This window comes from Leiobunum rupestre, chromosome 10, assembly GCF_980474605.1.
Source record: "Leiobunum rupestre chromosome 10, qqLeiRupe1.1.hap1, whole genome shotgun sequence".
Lineage (NCBI taxonomy): Eukaryota > Metazoa > Arthropoda > Arachnida > Opiliones > Sclerosomatidae > Leiobunum > Leiobunum rupestre.
Window position 1 is genome coordinate 33,648,977 of NC_143393.1, and position 16,785 is coordinate 33,665,761.

The following is a 16,785-nucleotide window of genomic DNA, read 5'->3' on the forward strand; positions in this document are numbered from 1 at the left end:
TTTACTAATTTTTTTACTGAATTCCAAAACTAAGTAAAATTATGCTAATTATATTAGGGATTTTAATTACAAAATAGCAGATACCATAAGTAACATAATACCGAAAAGTATGCCAATTAGGAAAAATTATCGCCGAACTGATTTTCAGAGCTATTGCGTTATCTATGTGCATTTCTCAGTACAGAGCCACCTAGTGTCTAAATATGCCTAAGGCGAAATACACTACAACTAAGGACTATAACACGCTACTCAGTTTGAGTGCGAGTCCAAGTCGGAGCTTCGATAATGTCAGTGTCGAAAAATAAAGTTAGGTCAAGAAATTAGCATTAAAACAATAGGAAGTGGCATACTTATTGTTATTATGTTACTTATGCTGTTAGTAATAGTCAGTTTAGATAGCACCGAATAAAGCTACACTTTTTCTAGCCTGTCTAATAATATCAGTTGAAATAATTTATGTTAAATAACAATTAATAAAAAAATATCATTACTAAGGTGCTCCTAAATCAGTCTATTAATTTATATATTAATGTTAAGCCTAGCGTTAATATATATTAAAATTTATCGTATTTTTCTCAATTTTAAATTTCATGACGTAATACAAGATTAAATTTACAATATTTAAGTATTTTTTTTAATAAATGTTTTTACGTACCTGGTTTTGGAACTACTTATAAAAGGTGGTTTCTTTTCGTCTGTTCTCGGACTAAAAGTGTACTCTTTTTACCCTAAAACGTTTTATTCGCCTGTTTCGGGGATGATAATTACTCTGCCCCATAAACTATTCGCTTGTTCCGAAGTATTATAGCTACTCTTTTTACTCCTTCCGAAAAGGAGGTGTAAAGAGAGTAAATCTGATTTTGTCGTCTGCTAGCCGGAATCTATCTTATAAAAAGGCCTAATACTCCGGAACAAGCGAATAGTTAATGAGATGGAGTAAATCAGGCGTTTATTTTTTTTGGGTAAAAAGAGTACACTTTTAGTCCGAGAACAGGCGAAAAGAAACCATCTAAATTTTGGAAAAACGTTTTTACCCCGACCTCGAACTATTCGCCAGCGCAGAATCGGAGTAAAAATTGATGTCATAGCGTTACTCTTCTAACCCTACTTCGAACTCCCGAAACAAGCGAAAAGAAACCACCATTACAAAGTGTCAATTTCTTAGAATTTTTAAAAAGTTTTTTCTGTAAATTTGATTATATACGGTGTAATAAATAAATCGTTGACATTTTCCAGAGTGTATACTTATTCTAAGCAAGTATTTCCGGAAGTTTAGCGGGAGCATATCCCGCTGCTCGAATACCCCGCATAATATCATGTTTATTTACGCGTTATTGTAATCGACTTAGTCAGTTCTTGGGTTAATGAAAAACAAAGGAGAAGTTGATACGTACTCATTTATTAGCATACCAGTACAACGTCTAAAGAGGACATGCAAAATGAGGCAGGTATATTCACAGTTACATTCGCGCGACACTTACACTCTCTACCATTCAAACATTCAATTCAGTCACACAAGCACGCGAAAAAGTCATTCAAAATAGGAAATCACATCGAAATTAATGTTAGTTTAACATAATAAACCGTAATTATAATGGTAACTGCGCTATTTGTAATAGCTGATCAAATATTCAAATTATGAAAATCAAATAAAACCAACATTTCAAGAAATTATTTAAAATATGTGACAAGGTAATCGGAATTATCTAATTGTAATATAAACTATTAAACTTATTCTAATCGCGGTAAAAAATAGCCTAGAAATTTTAAATTATTTTAATAGTTATTTAATCGAGAAGATTTTTATATCATATACCGATTAATAAAACAAATGATAATATTCTTAGAAATTTATGTCAAAGAAATTGGAATTTAGAAGCGACTGTCGCGTACTCGTCGAGCCAATGCCCCCTCGGAGTCGAACAAGATCCCCAACTGTCCCGTTTCGCTCATCTGAAAAAACGGTTCGAAGCTGGCAAATCGGAAAGAGCCGTGTCGTTGACCACCGGCCAAACTGGATGACGCCTGGACGGGGTCGCTGACCGCCAAATGGTCGGGCAACGGGATTGGCTGGGAGGGGATCCCCTGGACGTACTTCACCGAGATGGCCGTCGTGGCGTCCATGACGTCTACTTCCCTTTGACGCAGCGTCGTCGGCTCCGATTCGGGTTTGGAACTAGAGACCTCACTTTTCTCCGGTTTTACTCGACCTTGATCGCTCTTAGGAACTTCCGACAACTCTTCGGACACTTCCGGTTGTTTGGGTTGTCCGGATTCGATTCCCGAAGAGTACGAAGGGGCTTCGGAGATCGCTTCCTTGGCCGGTGGTTCCGAGGAACCGCTACTGGTGGACCCCTCGACGGTGGAGGATCGCGTATCGTTCACAGTCACACTTTGTGGCGTGGATGGACTGTCTGGTTTCGAGACGAGAGATTCGCCGTCGGAGGAATGAACTACAGGAACTTCGTGGCTAGTTGGAGCAGCGTGGATTTGCAGCGAGAGCGCCGAAATAGCAAACAGCAAGTAAATGCACGAACCCTAGACAAAAATGAAGATACATCAAGTAAACGCTGAGATCGAGACTTTCGTACGCCTAATTGGTTCTTGGTGGCGATATCGTTTATATTAAATTGTTATTACTCGATGGGTTGATCACTATACGCGTAATCGGCGTGCAAGTCTGTAGCTTTGACTGTAGCATTATTTTCTAGAATCTTCCTTGTGGAAGTCGCCCAGCAGAAGTTACTGGCTATATCTCGAGGTAACCTAATTAGGGCCGTCATAAATGCTGCAAAGACAATGGCTCTTTCTACGTTGGTAGTGTAAATTAATGATATACTTTCTAATTGAACATGTTATTTTTTACATTTAACTAAAGAAATGTTTAATAATTTTATTAAACAACTGGGCTTCTTTATTAAATTAAATTAGTAACCGGTATCTCAAGGTCGGTGTGCTACTACTAAGGCTGTACTCTCAATTCTCGCTGTACACGATTTATAGAAGAGGTTAGCCCATTGTTATTACTAACCAATATTTTTCGTATTGATTTAAACTATTGAGCTCCAGTAAAAAAGTTGGTAAATACTGAAATGCGTTTCATGACCTTAAGTTTCCAGAAAAGGATCGGTCGTATTTGCTACAACGCGCTAAATTCGGACTGAATTTTTCAAACGCCGGTGTGGCCTTTTAAATAGTTCGAAAGATTATTTCACTACGTTAGTTCAACCTGGATACTAATATTCTAAATTGACCGAAAACCTCAAAACCCCTACATACCCACACGTTAATATTCTAATAACTTAGGTAGGTAACATTCTCACCATTTTGGCCTGAAGTTGACCAGCGCGAAATTATGGAAGTCCGACTCGTCCGCGATCGAAATAACGTTTGACGCGTTTCAATGAGGACTCTCTTGTTTTTAGGAGAAAAAAACAGTCCGGGTTTATTCGCTCTTTTAAGGCGACTCAAAAGTGAAAGCGTATCTTCATTATATGAAAAAAACTAGACGAGAAAAAACCGGGGTTGATCATGTCGACCGGAAGTCCAAAACGAGTTACAAGCCGTAGACTGCCCGCGGGACCAGAATATTTGCCAAGACGCCGAATATCTAAAAAAAGGGATTGAAAAAGCGACGAAAACTTTTCCATAATAGGCGATGAAAGCGAAAAAGCCAGTTTTAATCCCGCGACCACCAAAATGGGAGTATGGGACGGAAAAAATCTACGAAAGGATGAACTCGAGTGAACTTGAAACGAAAGTTTCGCCAAGGGCTAAATCTCTAAGAACATTCGAAGACATTCCATACGTGGGAAACGATATTAGAAACGAAGATTTTCGGAAGGTTTATTCGAGTAGGAAATGGCATTTTCAGAGAACAATCCTGATTTATGTATTTACGGTTTCCGACAGCTGTGGGGGGCCCAAACAATGGATGACTCAAAATCACGCGGCTCGGTATAAGCGCGTTTCCTTTCTTTTCCTCTGACTATCTAATATTGGTTATTTATTAAAGGATGTGTAATAATTATAATACCAAGTAGGGACGTACGTGACTGCTGTGTTTACGGAGCTCTCTCAGTAAACACCCGAATAGAAATTATAGGATTAAAATAGTAAATCTTAGGATAATTATTTACAATTATATTAATTATAATTATTATTTAATATCGAGATTAGTTAATCATAAGAGAATAAATAATAGTAAAGAGATAAATCAATACTAATCAAGATATATTATTGGTTAGAGGGTTTTCCACCGAAGTTTTTATATTCCTCTTTCCGTAAAAACCTGTTGAGGTTAACGGTAATAGTGAGTGTAATTTGTAGGGAGCAACTATAGTTGCATATCCCGAAAAATCTAGACTATAGTTGCATACCTCGAAAAATCTAGACTATAGTTGCTTATCTCGAAAAATCTAGACTATAGTTGCTTATCTCGAAAAATCTAAACTATAGTTGCATATCTCGAAAAATCTAGACTATAGTTGCATATCTCGAAAAATCTAGACTATAGTTGCATATCTCGAAAAATCTAGACTATAGTTGCATATCTCGAAAAATCTAGACTATAGTTGCATATCTCGAAAAATCTAGACTATAGTTGCATATCTCGAAAAATCTAGACTATAGTTGCATATCTCGAAAAATCTAGACTATAGTTGCATATCTCGAAAAATCTAGACTATAGTTGCATATCTCGAAAAATCTAGACTATAGTTGCATATCTCGAAAAATCTAGACTATAGTTGCATATCTCGAAAAATCTAGACTATAGTTGCATATCTCGAAAAATCTAGACTATAGTTGCATATCTCGAAAAATCTAGACTATAGTTGCATATCTCGAAAAATCTAGACTATAGTTGCTTATCTCGAAAAATCTAGACTATAGCTGCATATCTCGAAAAATCTAGACTATAGTTGCATATCTCGAAAAATCTAGACTATAGTTGCTTATCTCGAAAAATCTAGACTATAGTTGCATATCTCGAAAAATCTAGACTATAGTTGCATATCTCGAAAAATCTAGACCATAGTTGCATATCTCGAAAAATCTAGGCAAATCAAAATGCATCTACGAACACCTCGACAATCCATATCAATCAAAATGAATATATATATACATATATATATCTCGATAAATGAAGATTATTCCAGTGGATAAATGGTAAAATTAATTTAAACAGAAAAAATAACCAGGTCTGTATTGTAAGGGGGCATAATTCTATAGCTGTTTTAAAAGTCCTGGCAACAATATTCTTAAAAGAAATATTTGCAACAAATGTGAAGAAACTATAATCCGTAATACTTACAGCCTTAATTTTCATACTTTCTTGACAATGTTAAGAAAATTTCGTTTGAAGTACTTAGAAAGCATTAAACGAAGCATCTTTCAAAATTTAAGCTTATTTTATCAAAAAGAAAGATCAAAAAGCGATGCCGGCGGGTCGAGTCTGGCGGACGCTCGTTCTTAAGGAACTGTAAACGGCTCTGCTTCCTTCGAAAATGTTATCCATTACAATTCTTCGAATCAAAATGATATCAGTCTTGCTTTCATTCGCCTAAACTCGACCCTCTCAACAATGACCCAAATTTTCAAAGAAAATTATCGCAATAATGATATGATCATCACGACAAAAAATTAAAATAGAGTTGAATATAAATCCAATATTCCCCTTTAGATTAATTTCAAAGAGGATTATATATATAAGTAAGTAATATAAGTAACATAATATAAATGAGTATAACAATTAGGATAATTTATCACCGAACTGATTTTTAGAGTAATCGCCTCGCAGCAAGAGGAGCCGGGTTCGATCCCAGCAATCGCGTTGAGTTTGCAAGTTCTCTCCCCACTGGTTAAAGGGGTTTTCCCCCGAGCTCTTCGATTTCCCCTTCCATAAAAACTTGTAGAGGTTAATGGTAATAGTTAGCGTTGGCTCACGTGGAATGAAGGGCCTGCCACCACCCTCCTACGCATTGTAACCCGGCCACCCGCATTAAATTTAAATGCATTAAAAGTCGTTAGATTATTTGGGCCTAAGGTGGTGCCTTGGCTCATGGTTTAGTACAACACAGAGCCCCCTAGTGTCTAAATATTTCCAGGGTGAAATATACTAGTTAGGTGCACGATCCTAAGGCATATATTATCAGGGAAAAATAAAGTTATATTTAAGATTTAACTCAAGGTTATTTATGAGGTAATTGGAATTTTGAAACGTGGAAAAGCGGTGGAAGAAATGTGGGTTTTGCTTTCGCGACGGGCGTCAAGCGAAAATAACTTTACCGTAACGTTCGAATTTGAAAATATATTGAGTGACTAAGCTATAAGCCCCCATAATATAAGTCGCTAGGCCTTTGTCAACCATACGCCTTCGTATGTGCGTAGGCAATTAGCTTATCGACGGATTACATTGGGCGTCAACTTTAGAAAGATTAATTACACTCGGCCCAGACAGACGGACAGCGACTACGACGGAGAAAGACGACGAAGACAGTCAACCAAAGAAAGGGGTTCTTTAGTCGATGTTTTTGGAAGAAAGTTGCGAGGAATGAGAGAAAGTTGAAAGTTGAAAGACCTGTGTCGGGGGACCTTGGAAATATAAATAGGCTCATCAAGAATTTGCCAAAAAAATATCGAATGAATATTTTTGTGTTTTTTAGATTAACGTTTGGAATGGATTTATTAAAACCTATCTTGGCTATCGTGAATAGTAAATGCAAAATTATATTATATTACTTGTAGATAAGTATTTGCTTTTCGTCTGTATTTTGGAAACTAGTGAAAAAGCATTGGTGATTTCTCAAAGTGCCCATGGCTTACCTTAAAATTTCTAAGGGCCCCAAATCCTAGAAAGAGTGCCCAACAATATTTAAAATTAGCGAAACCTTTTGGGTGTTATCTTTTAAATTCTTTGATATTCTTAAGCCCAGTTCACACTTGTATCCAATTAATTGTAAACAAGAAAATTGCATAGTGTGAACAGAAATAGTTGGAACCATTGTTACAATATTTCTGTTCACACTATACAATTTTCTTCCTTACAATTAATTGGATACAATTAAGTGGCCCAATTAATTGTACAGTGTGAACGGGGCTTTATGAAATTAATTGCACGAAGCGTAGAAATTTAAATTTTGGATATTTTACTGGCATTATTAAAAAAAGGTAGCAAAATCATTTTAAGGGGTCCAAAAAATAAGATTGGTTTATTGCCACCGTCACTGATTTCTCAAACTATTTCAAAATATGGTTTATAAATAACGAGGTTTTAAAAAATATTGGCCTAAAAAGGCACATTTTTTATAACCAAAAACGGCACAATTTTGACGTACGTTTTCCAAAATCGGTAGGTGTCAAAGCTACAGAAATAGATAAATTCATCAAATACTAGAGACGTTAAGCTACAGAAATAGATAAATTCATCAAATACTAGAGAAGTTAAGCTACAGAAATAGATAAATTCATCAAATACTAGAGAAGTTAAGCTACAGAAATAGATAAATTCATCAAATACTAGAGAAGTTAAGCTACAGAAATAGATAAATTCATCAAATACTAGAGACGTTAAGCTACAGAAATAGATAAATTCATCAAATACTAGAGAAGTTAAGCTACAGAAATAGATAAATTCATCAAATACTAGAGAAGTTAAGCTACAGAAATAGATAAATTCATCAAATACTAGAGAAGTTAAGCTACAGAAATAGATAAATTCATCAAATACTAGAGAAGTTAAGCTACAGAAATAGATAAATTCATCAAATACTAGAGAAGTTAAGCTACAGAAATAGATAAATTCATCAAATACTAGAGAAGTTAAGCTACAGAAATAGATAAATTCATCAAATACTAGAGAAGTTAAGCTACAGAAATAGATAAATTCATCAAATACTAGAGAAGTTAAGCTACAGAAATAGATAAATTCATCAAATACTAGAGAAGTTAAGCTACAGAAATAGATAAATTCATCAAATACTAGAGAAGTTAAGCTACAGAAATAGATAAATTCATCAAATACTAGAGAAGTTAAGCTACAGAAATAGATAAATTCATCAAATACTAGAGACGTTAAGCTACAGAAATAGATAAATTCATCAAATACTAGAGACGTTAAGCTACAGAAATAGATAAATTCATCAAATACTAGAGACGTTAAGCTACAGAAATAGATAAATTCATCAAATACTAGAGAAGTTAAGCTACAGAAATAGATAAATTCATCAAATACTAGAGAAGTTAAGCTACAGAAATAGATAAATTCATCAAATACTAGAGACGTTAAGCTACAGAAATAGATAAATTCATCAAATACTAGAGAAGTTAAGCTACAGAAATAGATAAATTCATCAAATACTAGAGAAGTTAAGCTACAGAAATAGATAAATTCATCAAATACTAGAGACGTTAAGCTACAGAAATAGATAAATTCATCAAATACTAGAGAAGTTAAGCTACAGAAATAGATAAATTCATCAAATACTAGAGAAGTTAAGCTACAGAAATAGATAAATTCATCAAATACTAGAGACGTTAAGCTACAGAAATAGATAAATTCATCAAATACTAGAGAAGTTAAGCTACAGAAATAGATAAATTCATCAAATACTAGAGAAGTTAAGCTACAGAAATAGATAAATTCATCAAATACTAGAGACGTTAAGCTACAGAAATAGATAAATTCATCAAATACTAGAGAAGTTAAGCTACAGAAATAGATAAATTCATCAAATACTAGAGAAGTTAAGCTACAGAAATAGATAAATTCATCAAATACTAGAGAAGTTAAGCTACAGAAATAGATAAATTCATCAAATACTAGAGAAGTTAAGCTACAGAAATAGATAAATTCATCAAATACTAGAGAAGTTAAGCTACAGAAATAGATAAATTCATCAAATACTAGAGAAGTTAAGCTACAGAAATAGATAAATTCATCAAATACTAGAGAAGTTAAGCAGAGCGCTCTAGAATTTTGAACGACAACGTCGAGAGTCACGTGATCATTCTGCACGGTTTTCTTTTCGCATTTCTACTTCGGAGTCGGAAACTTTTATAAATTGAAGTCGACGCCATATTTCTGTCGAGCACTTGACTAATGTGCTATAGTGTTTAAATAGAAATACTGAATATTCGAGATGCACCGAAATATCGGCCTATTTTTCTAATATCGGTATCGGTCAATATAGGCTTAAGCGAAGCCGATATTGACCGATACCGGTATTAGAAAAATATTTTCAGAAAAACATTTAAAAAGAAGAAAATTCTCTATGAACAAACTAATGGTAATATTTGATTTGATTGGCCGCGCCACGGACGCCAGACTTCAGAAGCTAGATCATACCTTTTTTTAGAAGGTTTTTAGTGCAAACAAATAAAAAACCACGATATTCGATTTGTGATAGAAAATATGTATCACGTAAAATGAAAAGAAATATATTCGGATATGCTCTTGCTAACCTTTTTTAATGAAAAATTAGAATAAAATGGTATGACAGTGCACTGAACCGTCTTTTACAATGATTTTATGATTATCGGCCACCATTAGAATTTTACATCTTTCCTGTTCAACAAATCGGTAGATAATTATGGCAGGTTGTTCCTTTTCTAGCAACGTTCGTGCATTTTAGCCATCGTAAATAGGCTAAATATTATAGGCGAAATCGGACTAAGGAAACGCGTTTAAAGTAAAGCAGGGTACACGAAAGCAAATGTTTCTCTTTAGACAATGCTCACAGGATACGTAAGGCACATTTTAGTATTGGCTAAACACTTTTTTACTTTCGTCATGTACCCGGGCTTAGCCAATATTTCTAAAATGTGTAAAAATTCCATTTTAACTATTGTCGTTCAAACTTAAAGAGCATCCTGCTTAACCTCTCTAATTAATGGTATATTAGACAATTATTAATCCAAGAAACTGTAGTCTTATTGGCAGCACGTTGAAGAAATACTTAAATGTCAATCTAATTCAAATGCATATTTATATCGCCAAACCACCCTGAAAAGATGACGATGTGAAGTCAAGTTTTTATGTAAATCCGACGCGGGTCTAGCCGGTTCCAGTTGGGAAATTAGATAGGCGAAAAAATGAATTAAAATAAATCATAATTAGGTTTGGTGGTCGGAATTTTACTGATACTTACCATTTAGCTACATTTTTATTCATATTTGTAAAGTTTTTTTTTTGGTATAGCAAAAACATTTATCTTCGTTGAAAATGGACGCGATGATCGCAGCGCCCCTTATCGGAAAATTCCAGAACTAAGGCCCCTGGAAGCGTTTCCTGTGACGTAATGTATTCGCTTCATTTGCATTATCGGTTACCTGAGAGTTGAGGGAAAAGCGCCCAATGTAGATGTCTTTTAATTAGCAAATTCCATCTAACGAATTTGAAGAGACATAAATTATAAGGATGAACCCACCCGCTGCTGAGTCGGAAAGTTTTCAACTAAGACCTGCATTTTTTTTACTTCAGGAGTATTTCTTTATTTTTTCTTACCCTTGACATACTAACTAACTAAGGAAGTTTCTATATTTCTCAATACTATGGTGGGATGGGGCTTTCCCAGAGCTCTCAAAATGACGCGTTTCTTGGTTTGAAAGTACTGAAACACTCGTTTAAAAACGACTAATTTAATATAAATTTGATGTTAATTACGGTAGTGAACTTTCTGGTTATATATTTGAAATAATACACCTTTTTCTCAAGCGTAACGCCTACGTGAATCTTCTTCGTACAAAGGGGTCTTTTTCATTAACATTCCTACGTTTCACTTCATTCATTTACACAACCATACAGTTCGAGTGTGGTGAGTCTAAGGAACAAAACACCTGTGGCGGAAGTATGACATCCACCGCGGCATTCTTTGCTTGGAAGCTCTCCCTTATATAAAGAATGCATTCGTGTTCCGAACTAACAAAAGCAGACGAACCTTCACGTGGGTTGGGATTCCTATCCCGAATAAGCGAGTTCCAATAACCGCACCGCCACCTATCGATTTTAAAAATAACTATCAGGATGTTACTGGTCACAACAAAGTGAAGCCTAAAATTACGTCATATTTCACCGAAGTCACGTTTAGGTATGACGTCAAAGTACCAACCTCGCTTGCTTTTTCGTCTATCTGCGTATGCGTCAGATACTCGGTCCGACCCGTAACCAGCCGCCAAAACTCGGGGGCGCTCAAATGTTTTTGGGGCGTGCCAATATCTTGATACTAAAAATCGTAATTTTTAACTCCCACTCCTGAAATTAATAAATATACCGAAATTGGGTTTATTTTGTTATTTTTTAAATTATGAATTTTGTCTTCGTTGAAAATAGAATATTTTATTAAAAATACAGGTAACCGATGTTATATGATATTAGTTGGTAGTCGAGCAATCGATGTTTTTTTTTTGGGTCGGTCGGGTTGGGGATGCTCAGGTTTTCTATTTGGGGGCGCTGAGCATACCCTTACCTGTACTCGCTTATTAACTTTAGACAGGAATCCATACCTCTACTTGGAATGCGTATCGCGTATGGTAAGATCACTCTGACGGCTTTGGCTCCGCCTACGTGATAAAAAAATCCCCTCTGCGTGCGCTCCCCTCTCACGTTGTTGTTTGTTCAGTTAACATAGTGAAGTCAAAAAAACCGTCAGCCACATTGAGAAGAACATCTTCGTAGATAAGCATTCCAAGTAGAGGTATGGATTCCTGCACCGGATATGGTTTTGTAGCGCCATCTCGTATTTTTTTTTAATGATTTCGCAGGTTTACGGAATTTCGTGATTTTCGTCTGCTCTTTAAGTTGAAGATTATAACCACATGGATCAAAACACGCTTCTTTTATCAAGATTCAATTTCGTTTAAAATTACAAATAGTAAACAGTGAAAAGGTTGAATCTGCAAAGCTTCAAATCCTAAAATAAAGATCTTCGGTAAGTATATGAACGAAGTATCATTGCACACCTGTTTGTTTGCCCCTGGATAGAAAACAATTTCCGGTTTGCGGGCTCGTGCCGCTAGGTGGCAGAGTTACAGAGCCATTAGAACGATTTTGGGGCTCAATTCCATTTTCTGAAGCTAACGAAATTTGAGGTTTTATCCTGGATATTTCAATGCTGCCTTTATTAAATTTCAGTAATTATTTAAAGAACTGGCACTTCTTCCTTGGTTATACAAAAAGCCATAGTTCCCCGGGAAATACCGGGTACCCCAGTTACGCGACAAAACAACTTTAATTGATTGAATTAATTTAATAATTCGGTATATCGACTATATACGAGATACTACACTTTGATCTTACCCAAAAGACCGAGTTTCTTAATTCGGAGTTTCGTCACTGGCGGTTTTTCCTTGGTTATACAAATAACCATTTTTCCCGGGAAATAACGGGTACCCCAGTTAATCGACAAAACAACTTTAATTGATTGAATTAATTTAATAATTCGGTATATCGACTATATACGAGATACTACACTTTGATCTTATCCAAAAGACCGAGTTTCTTAATTCGGAGTTTTGTCACTGGCGCTTCTTCCTTGGTTATAGCCATATTTCCCCGGGAAATACCGGGTACCCCAGTTAATCAACAAAACAATTTTAATTGATTGAATTAATTTAATAATTAGGTATATCCGCTATATACAAGGTACTACACTTTGATCTTAGCCAAAAACCGAGTTTCTTAATTCGGAGTATCGTCACTGGCGCTTTTTCCTTGGTTATACAAATAACCTTTTTTCCCGGGAAATACCGGGTACCCCAGTTAATCGACAAAACAACTTTAACTGATTAAATTAATTTAATAATTAGTATATCCGCTATATACAAGATACTACACTTTGATCTGTCTAAAAGTAGCCGAAGCGGCCGTGAACCGCGAACCTTTTAACGAAAAATATCCCGGGGTTTTCGCTGTTTCAGAAGTAATGAGGTGGCGCCAAAAGCGTAGTGGATCTGGGCAAATTTGCATAATATTACACCGCCGCACCCAAGGTACGTACGTGTATCTGAAAAAGTAGATTCGCCTTTATTATTTCGAGGAAAAAACCAAAAGGGTAGGGCTCGCAGCTACGGCCCACGCAATGCGGTATAAGCGAAATTATGATATTATACCCGTTATACTTATTTTACATAAATGTCGAAATGTAGCCTATTAATCTAATCATCTCTGTGTGTTACTTGTATCCTAAAATCCTGGATGAAACTCGCATCGTTTGATTCCGATGGTAATGCTAGGATCAAAAGCACCGACTGCGCCATTAAAACATTCTAATGAAATTAAAACCATTAGGCCACCATACGTGACTGGCCGATCTCGAAGGAAGAGAGAAAATTAGACACGGGTAGAGCGGTATCGCACGAGATCATTCCCAAAATTGCTAATAAATTCATCCCGAAAATGGGTACTAAAATAATTCCCAAAATGTTTAGTAAATTAATTTCCAAATTGGTTAAAAAATTAATTTCAAAATTGGTTAAAAATTAGTTTCAAATTTGGTTAAAAAATTAATTGCAAAATTGGTTAAAAAATTAGTTTCAAAATTGGTTAAAAAATTAATTCCAAAATGTATTGTAAATTAATTTCAAAATTGGTTGATAAATTAATTTCAAAATTGCTTGATAAATTAAATAAACAATCGTTAATCATTTAAATAAACAATCGTTAATCATTTAAATAAACAATTGTTAATTATTTAAATAAACAATCGTTAATCATTTAAATAAACAATCGTTAATCATTTAAATAAACAATTGTTAATTATTTAAATAAACAATCGTTAATCATTTAAATAAACAAGCGTCAATCATTTAAATAAACAATTGTTATTCATTTAAATAAACAATTGTTAATCATTTAAATAAACAATTGTTAATCATTTAAATAAACAATCGTTGATCATTTAAATAAACAATTGTTAGTTATTTAGATAAACAATCGTTAATCATTTAAATAAACAATCTTTGATCATTTAAATAAACAATTGTTAATCATTTAAATAAACAATCGTTGATCATTTAAATAAACAATTGTTAATCATTTAAATAAACAATCGTTAATCATTTAAATAAACAACTGTGAATCATTCAAATAAATAGTCAATAGTTTAATTGTAAAAAAGGGAAATAAATTATTTGAAAAATGGGTAATAAATTAAGTCCTGCAAAATATTATAAGTAGAAACTACTCTCACTCGGTAAAAGTGACGGAAGGGTTTTTTTCGCTCCTTCTAAAACGAATCTCCCAGATGTAACTTTGTTACGAAGTAATATACGCTTTCAATGGGCGCTTCAATAAAATATTTTCAAGGAAATCGCCAAAAAGTAATGTATCCGAGAGCCAGAACCTGTAAGTTACTGTTTATTTGGTGCTTGTTGAAATAATGGAAAATTTTCACCTGTAAACAGAACGTCGTGTTACTGCTAAGCCTTAATGTGTTAAAAAAAAAGCTACCTTCTTAAAAAGAAACATTTGTTACTCACCGTACAGGTGAAAAGTTTTCATTATTTCAACAACCACTATATAAACAGTAACTTGCAGGTCCTGCCTCTCGGATAAATTACTTGGCGATTTCCTTGAAAATATTATATTTTATTAATCTCGCGGCCAAAATGGTAAGATCTTTTTAACATTAAGTTTTCCGTCAATAGCTTCTAATGGGAAATATATAAAACGATTTTGGACAAGAGAGAGAAAATGAAACATCTGTATTGGTAATCTCATAAGTAACATAATAGTAGAAGTATGACACTGAACTATTTCGGATTATGAATGTCTGTCACGGAGTGATTACGTTATCGGAGGTTTCTAAACAGGAAACGCGTCACAGCCTACTTTGTTCGTTGGTCAAATTACTACAAGGTCTAGTGTGGTGGTGATAAATTTGAGTGAAAACGCATTTTGATCTCAATTTCGAAAATAAATATCTTCAAGAAACGAAAGGAATTTTATAATACTCTAATTTCTGTTCCCATCTATTAATTTATCATTATACAATAAACCTTGGCTGATCCTTCAAAATAATGCACTGCGATTTCTTAGACCAGTAACAGTACGCGGAGAGTTGGCAGTACTTATCTAAAAATTGATTTATATTATATTTATAGAAAAAAATTACATATGATTTCAGTTTCCATTAAAAAACGGATTTTTATTTAAAGAAAATATATGACAACCAGCAGCCACCGATTAGATGGCGCCACTAACAAGGGCGTTTATCTATTTCCACCAATGGGAAAACGGGTGAAAGCATCGTTAGAGACACAGTGTCCATGGTTAAAGTTTATTGCTTGTTGACTTATTTTCTGTTGAACAATGAAAATCATGACCTTTCACCCACTTTCCCATTGGTGGAAATAGCTTAACTCCCCTAATACTTGCTTGTTAGTGGCGCCATCATGGATCAAGAATCTAAGCGACTAACTGTTAAGGATTTAAAAAGCACGCGTTAATACTGGGAATAGGAAAATCACGAATAATTTTAGTTCAATGTGGACAAACTTGGCGTCGCTAAAGTCGATTTCCGACGTAGTTTCGTAGAGAAGCTGGAGCGTTCACGTTCAATTTATACAAAATGGCGCCGTTGTTGTCGGTTAAATTATGATGCTGAGTAAGTTTTGAACCATTTATTTTTGAAATTGGTTCAATAAAAGTAATGGTAATTAACCAGTGTGTCATGTAAAAATAACCAGTAAGCCGTGTATGGCTGAAGTTTTTTAATCAAATTAACTGGAATCCATTTCATTTCTAAACCTAAAAAAATTAATGAACTAAGGCTACCCTAACTTTATCGCAAGTACTGTCACCTAAGCCCCAACTAAGCCTCTCATAGTGATAGTTGAACAGAATTCTTGAGGCGCTTCAAAGCGGGTGGCGTACCTCGGTAAGGCTTCCGATTTAGGCCACACCTACCGTGTCAAAATATTGGAAACGGTGAGTCCCTTTAGATTCTTTGTCCATGGCACCATCTAATCTGTGGCACGGCCAACTTTGATCACGCGCTGTTCGCGCTACAGCGGCCAACACATTCGTCGAAATTCCGCGAGCAAGGATTTTCCCCCTATAAACTGTACTAAAACGTGTATGAGTTCAGCGCCACGCTCGGTTTTTATATTGGCTTCCATGTAAAAACTATTCTAAAAATAATAATCCGCTAGGGGCGCTCATGTCATACACATCTTTTGCTCATAGGTTAACACAGAAACGTCAACGAATGAGATGGCCGCTGTAGCGCTAGAGATCAAAGTTGGCCGTGTCTGTGGCTGCTCTTAAATTAAAATATATTTTCTTGGAAAAATGGCTGCTCTTCTATCATTGAATTGTATAATTTCATTGTAGGAAACTTACATTTAAAGGTAGCTGTTATATAAAAAAACCTTATGATTAAAACAATAATTTAACTCTACCAAAAACTCATTTAGACTTTTTTTAAAAGCGAATTAAAAATCCCTAACGAAATCCTATTAGGCCTATGTCATCCTTATTATCTTAACCATAAGTTAATGATACCTCTAAGTAGACAAATAAGCCCTTTCAAGGTGGAATCTTTGTTCAGCAAATGTGATGTCAAATGTTGTCTCTCCGATTCCCGCGAAAATGAAAGTTTTGAAAAATATCTCGGACCCAGCGCCGCTGTACGGTCGAGAATGAAACTATATTGGGCTGAGAGAAATAAACCATAATTAAAATGGTTTTAAGCTTTAGCTTGCGAAAATATACTATTTAAAAAATTTATATACAACGATATTTCAGGTGCACAAGGAATTTTATTTTATAAACCAATAGCAAAAAAA